At 41.4% G+C, this 6,000-nt stretch overlaps 1 protein-coding gene across 1 annotated transcript in view; it reads left to right on the top strand.

The window, feature by feature from the left end:
- Nucleotides 1-2,902: 2,902 nt before the first annotated feature.
- Nucleotides 2,903-6,000, top strand: part of CCDC81 (coiled-coil domain containing 81) — a 48,818-nt gene continuing 45,720 nt past the window's right edge. The window contains exon 1 of the mRNA XM_069564840.1: nt 2,903-3,007. The gene's annotated coding sequence lies outside the window, so the exon portion shown is untranslated. The remainder of the gene's footprint in view (nt 3,008-6,000) is intronic.

Genomic DNA, 6,000 nt, shown 5'->3' with positions numbered 1-6,000 from the left:
TCGCAGTATGGAAAGCGTGTCTTGGTGACTTAGAAATATTGTCACCCTCTTTCACCACCAGATGGCGCTTTACACATAAAGAGTGAAACATGGATCCTGGGGAAGTTCCCAAGCTCCTGCTGTTGGTAAAGTGCTTTTGTGTAGCAATTATTAAAGAAATCCACCTTGCAATGCAAGAAATTAAAGAATCCGCCTGCAGTTCAGGAGACCCCAGTTCGATTCCTGGGTTGGGAAGATCCCCTGGAGAAGGGATAGGCTACCCACTCCAGTATTCTTGGGCTTCCCTGGTGGCTCAGTTGGTAAAGAATCTGCCTGCAATGTGGGAGACCTGGGTTCCGTCCCTGGGTTGGTGAGAGGGTAGCAGGCAGGAAGGCCAGGGGTCTCCAAACAGAGGAAATAGCCTGCACGTGTCAGACATTTTTGTCTCTCTTAAGCTGCAGGAGGAAAGAAACTAGCGGTATTTTTTCCTTCTCTATACAAACTTAAAAGGAGGTTTCTCTTAAAATTCTGTGTGGCCATGACACCTGCTTTCACCTGAAGTTGACTATTCTCAAGCCTAGAGATAACCAATGCCTTTTCCTTATGGAAATGTTCATCCTAGGCTATGCCAATGTACTACGCATTTACCCCAAACTCTGTCTTCAAGTCCGTTCCACCTTTTGGCTCAGAACCTACTTGATAAACCAGTATGTTATACTCAGATATTGTTCCCCTAATCTATGTAAATGAAACTATTTGTATGGTGCTCTGCCCTTCTTCAAGATTCAAGTTAATCATTTTATGGCCCAAGATAAACCATTTGGAGCCAAGATTATCCCAAAATGCATCTTATGGGTGAGGGGCCTGGTGCCATTCTGAGTTTTGAGAGATTCCTTTCTTTCATTAACAGACTGCTAGTGACTCTATAACATCCAGCTGAAGACTAGCGGGGGGTACTCTTTCTGCCCCCTTCTGATGCCCATGTCAGAAGCTTTCTCTACCTCCTTCATACTTTAATAAAACTTTGTTATACGAAGCTCTGAGCGATTAAGCCTCGTGTCTGGCCCCGGATTGAATTCTCCTTCGGGGCCAAGAATCCTGGCGTCATGATTCAACAACAACCTTTCATTGGGAAGATCCCCTGGAGAAGGGAAAGGCTACCTATTCCAGTATTCTGGCCTGGAGAATTCCATGGACTGTATAGTGAGAGTCAAACACGACTTTCACTTCACTCACTCATTCAAGAAATATTGAGCTCCTATTGGAAATGAGAAACTTAAGCCCAGATGAGGGATCCTGAACCTACCTAGGCAGATAGGGATGGCAAGTTTCCCGATTAACAGCTGAGACTGGAACACCGGGACACGATAGACATTTGGAGGGATATTCTAATGTAAGGGAGAACCACCAAAGAGCCTAAAGGTGTGAAATACGTACACATACATTTAGATTCAACTATGGATGGCTATTTAATTGTTTAGTTTGTTGTCTGGTGGTTTAGTCACTAACTCGTATCCGACTCTTCAGATCCCATGGACCGTAGCCCACCAGGCTCCTCTGTCCATAGAATTCTCCAGGCAAGAATACTGGAGTGGGTTGCCATTTCCTTCTCCAGGGGGTCTTCCTGACCCAGGAATCGAACCTGGGTCTCCTGCATTGCAGGTCCTTTACCGACTGAACCACAAGGGAAGCTCAAAGTGAAAGTCACTCAGTCGTGTCCAACTCTTAGCGACCCCATGGACTATACAGTCCATAGGATTCTCCAGGCCAGAACACTGGAGTGGGTAGCCTTTCCATTCTCCAGGGCATCTTCCCAACCCAGGGACTGAACCCAGGTCTCCCATGTTGCAGGCGGATTCTTTACCAGCTGAGTCTGACTCATCTCAATTCTGTATCCTGTGATCTGAACTTGGAAAAGTGAGCTGTCTGTTTGAAATAACTATTCTAATTCTATCCCCTGCTTTCGTTAGCCATAACTGTTCTTCAGCTTCCCAATTTTTCTCATCCTCTCATTTTCTGTGCTAGAGGTGTATTGGAACAGACGCATTGCAAAACAGGTGTTACATTAAAATACACCAGATCCCAAATGTTTATGCAACATCTACACTATATATATATATAGAAGACTAAGAGAAAGCCCGTGCTATCTTACTGATGCTTTCATTCTGTTGGTAACTTATTACCTGTTTTGTACATCATGCTCAGTCACTCAGTCGTGTCTGACTCTTTGTGAACCCCCGGACTTCAGACCCCCAGGCTCCTCTGTCCATGGGATTTCCCAGGCAAGAATACCTGAGTGGGTTGCCATTTCCTCCTCCAGGGGATTTGCCAGACTAGGGATCAAACCTGCTTCTCTTGCATCTCCTGCATCGGTAGGCGGATTCTTTACCACTGTGCCACCTGGGAGGGCCATTCCATGATTTAAGCAATTATAATTTATTGTGTGCTTATGATAATAACTCTTTATGTTATCTCATTAAATTCTTAATACAGCTTAGAGTGATTATGATCCCATTTTACTGACAATGAAGCTAAGACTCATAGAGATTGAGTAGCATGCCCAGGTTTTCCAGAACAGAAAATTAAAGGCCTCAGGCTTCGTTTTCCATTAAATATTCTCATAGCTGAGGGTATTTACATCTTTCAGGTCTCCGTTTAAACGTAGCAAATAATACGAAGCTCAACAAATTTTTTATGTTTAAGGATTGACTCTCAGTCCCAAACTCTTAACTTTTACTGTGTTCCTAGGCAGAATTAAGAAGATTTAATTTTTAAATCTCCTGATACTAAAGAATATGCTGTGCAAAGGTTGTACATGCCACGTGCTAAATAATATGTGCCCTGATGGTCTGTACTCTTTTTAAAATTAGAGTTTAATGTACATATAGTAAAATAAATATTAAGCACGTGTGTGTTTTCACAGGTCTATATACTCGTGTAATCACCACCCAGATCAAGATACAGAACGTTTTCAGCCCCTGAGGAAATTCTCTGTGCTGCCTTCTGGTTGATACCCTATTTCTCAGAGGTAGGTCTTCTTTTTAAATTATTTATTGTTTATTTGGCTGCACTGGGTCTTTGCTCTGGCACACGGCATCTTTGATCTTTGTTGTGGCGTGGGAGATCTAGCTTCCTGATCAGAGATCGAACCTGGTTCCCCTGCATTGAAAGCATGGTGTCTTAGCCACTGGACCACCAAGTGAGTCCCAGAGGTAGGTTTTCTGAATTCTATCACATAAATTAGTTTGCTGATTTTTCAGGTTCAGATACACGTAATCTAGAGTTGGTACTCTTGCATTGTTTTTTTTTTTTCTCATCATAATATTTTGCAGATTTCTCTGTGTTCTGCACATCAGTAGTTTCTTATTTTTATGGCTGTCATAGTCCTTTATATGAACACACCACAGTTTATTTATTCACCCACTAACGGGTGTTTAGGTTGTTGCTAGTTTTTGGCTATTAGGAGTAAAGCTGGTGAAAATATTCTTATACAAGTTTTTATAGACATATGTACTTGATATGTTATTGAGGGGAAGATATACTTAGGAGTGAAATTGACGTGTCATAAGGTATATCTGTTTCGCTTCCTTTTGTAAGAAGTCCATGTTCAAGTATTTTGTCAATTTAAAAAGCTTTCTTATTGATCTATGAAGTTCTTTATATATTATGGGTATAATTCTTTATCAGATGTGTATTACAAATATATTCTCCCAGTTTGTAATTTGCCTATCCAGTTTCCTGCTAATGTGTTCTGATGATAGAAGTTCTCAGTTTTAATGAAGTCACATTCAAGAATTTTGTCTTTTGAAGTCAGTGCTTTTTCTGTTATGTATAAGACGTCTTTGCCTACTCAAAACCTGTGAAGTTACTCTCCTACCTTTTCTTCTAGAGCTTTATTTTCTAGCTTTCATGTTTAGATCTATGATCCACCTTGAATTAATTTTGGAGCTTGATGTGAGGTAGGGTTTATTGCTTTTCCCATTTGAATATGAAGTTGTTAAAGTGTCTTTTAATGAAGAAGACTATCAGTTCCCTGCTGAATTGCGATGACACTTTGTCGTAAAGTGGCTATAAATATAGGGTATTTCTGATCTCTGTTTTGTTATATTGGTCTCTCCTTGCACTAATGCTCCACTGTCTTAATTGTTGTTGTTGTTATTTAGTTGCTAAGTCACGTCCGACTCTTTGTGACCCCATGGACTGTAGCCCACCAGGCTCCTCTGTCCATGGAATTTTCCAGGCACGAATACTGGAGTGCATTGCCATTTCCTCCTCCAGGGGATCTCACTGGCCCAGAGACTGAACACATGTCTCCTCCTTGACAGCTGGATTCTTTACCACTTCTCCCCCTGGGAAGCCTGCTGTCTTAATTACTGCAGCTTTATAGTAAATCTTGAACTCTGATAGTATAGTTCAGTTCAGTTCAGTTCAGTCGCTCAGTCGTGTTCGACTCTTTGAGACCCCATGAATCGCAGCACGCCAGGCCTTTCTATCCATCACCAACTCCCGGAGTTCACTCAGACTCATGTCCATCGAGTCAGTGATGCCATCCAGCCATCTCATCCTCTGTTGTCCCCTTCTCCTCCTGCCTGCAATCCCTCCCAGCATCAAAGTCTTTTCCAATGAGTCAACTCTTTGCATGAGGTGGCCGAAGTATAAGTTCTGTGATTTTATTCATCTTTATGATAGTCTTGGCTATTTTAGGTTCTTTGTATTTCCAGATAAATTTAAGAGTCAACCTGTCAGTAGCCACCAAATATTCATGCTGGGCTTTTGATTGCATTTATGTCAAATCTATACATCAAGTTGGACATCAATATTCAGTCTTTTGATTCATAAACATGATTTTGCTTTCCATTTATTTAGGTCATTTTAAATTTCTTTCTATAGTACAACGGAGAAGGCAATGACAACCCACTCCAGTACTCTTGCCTGGAAAATCCCATGGACTGGTAGGCTGCAGTCCATGGGGTCGCTAAAAGTGGGACACAACTGAGCAGCTTCACTTTCACTTTTCACTTTCATGCATTGGAGAAGGAAATGGCAACCCACTCCAGTGTTCTTGCCTGGAGAATCCCAGGGACGGGGGAGCCTGGTGGGCTGCCGTCTATGGGGTCGCACAGAGTCAGACCCGACTGAAGCAACTTAGCAGCAGCAGCAGCAGCTATAGTACAAGTTTGCAATATTTTGCAGTTTTCAACATTAGCTTTATGAAACTTTTCTTAAACTTGTTCCTGGATGTTTGATTTTTTATATATTCTAATTATTTATATATTCTATATATTATTCTATATTCTATATATTATTCTATATTCTATAAATTATTTATATATTCTAATATAAATGGTATTTTTAAACATTTCATTTTCTGATCATTTCCTGATAGTGCATAGAAATACAGTTGTTTTTTTATACTTTGATGGACTTCCCTGGTGACTCAGACGGTAAAGCGTCTGTCTACAATGTGGGAGACCCGGGTTCGATCGCTGGGTTGGGAAAATCCGCTGAAGGAGGAAATGGCAATCCACTCCAGTACTATTGCCTGGAAAATCCCATGGACAGAGAAGCCTAGTAGGCTACAGTCCACGGGGTTGCAAAGAATCGGACATGACTGAGCGATGTTCCTTTCCTTTTATACTTTGGGCTTCACTTGTGGCTCAGCTGGTAAAGAATCTGCCTGCAATACGGGAGACCTGGATTCAATCCCTGGTTTGGGACGATCCCCTGGAGAATGGAATAGCTACCCACTCTAATATTCTGACTTGGAGAATTCCATGGACTGTACAGTCCATGGGGTGGATCTCAAAGAGTCGGACACGACTGAGTGGCTTTCACTTTCACTTCTATACCTTAAGCTTATATCTAAAGAGCTTGTTGGTAAACTTATGATTTTAATAGTTGATATGTTTTCAGATTTTGTTTTTACAGTCATGTAAAATGTGAGTGAAAATCATTGTACTTTTTTCCCAATAGTATCTTTTATTTATTTCTAGTCTTATAGTACCATGTAGGGCCTCCAGC

Source organism: Ovis canadensis, chromosome 21, assembly GCF_042477335.2.
Source record: "Ovis canadensis isolate MfBH-ARS-UI-01 breed Bighorn chromosome 21, ARS-UI_OviCan_v2, whole genome shotgun sequence".
Taxonomy (NCBI): Eukaryota; Metazoa; Chordata; class Mammalia; order Artiodactyla; family Bovidae; genus Ovis; species Ovis canadensis.
Note: the sequence above shows the minus strand (reverse complement) of the source record. Positions and strands in the feature narration are given on the sequence as shown.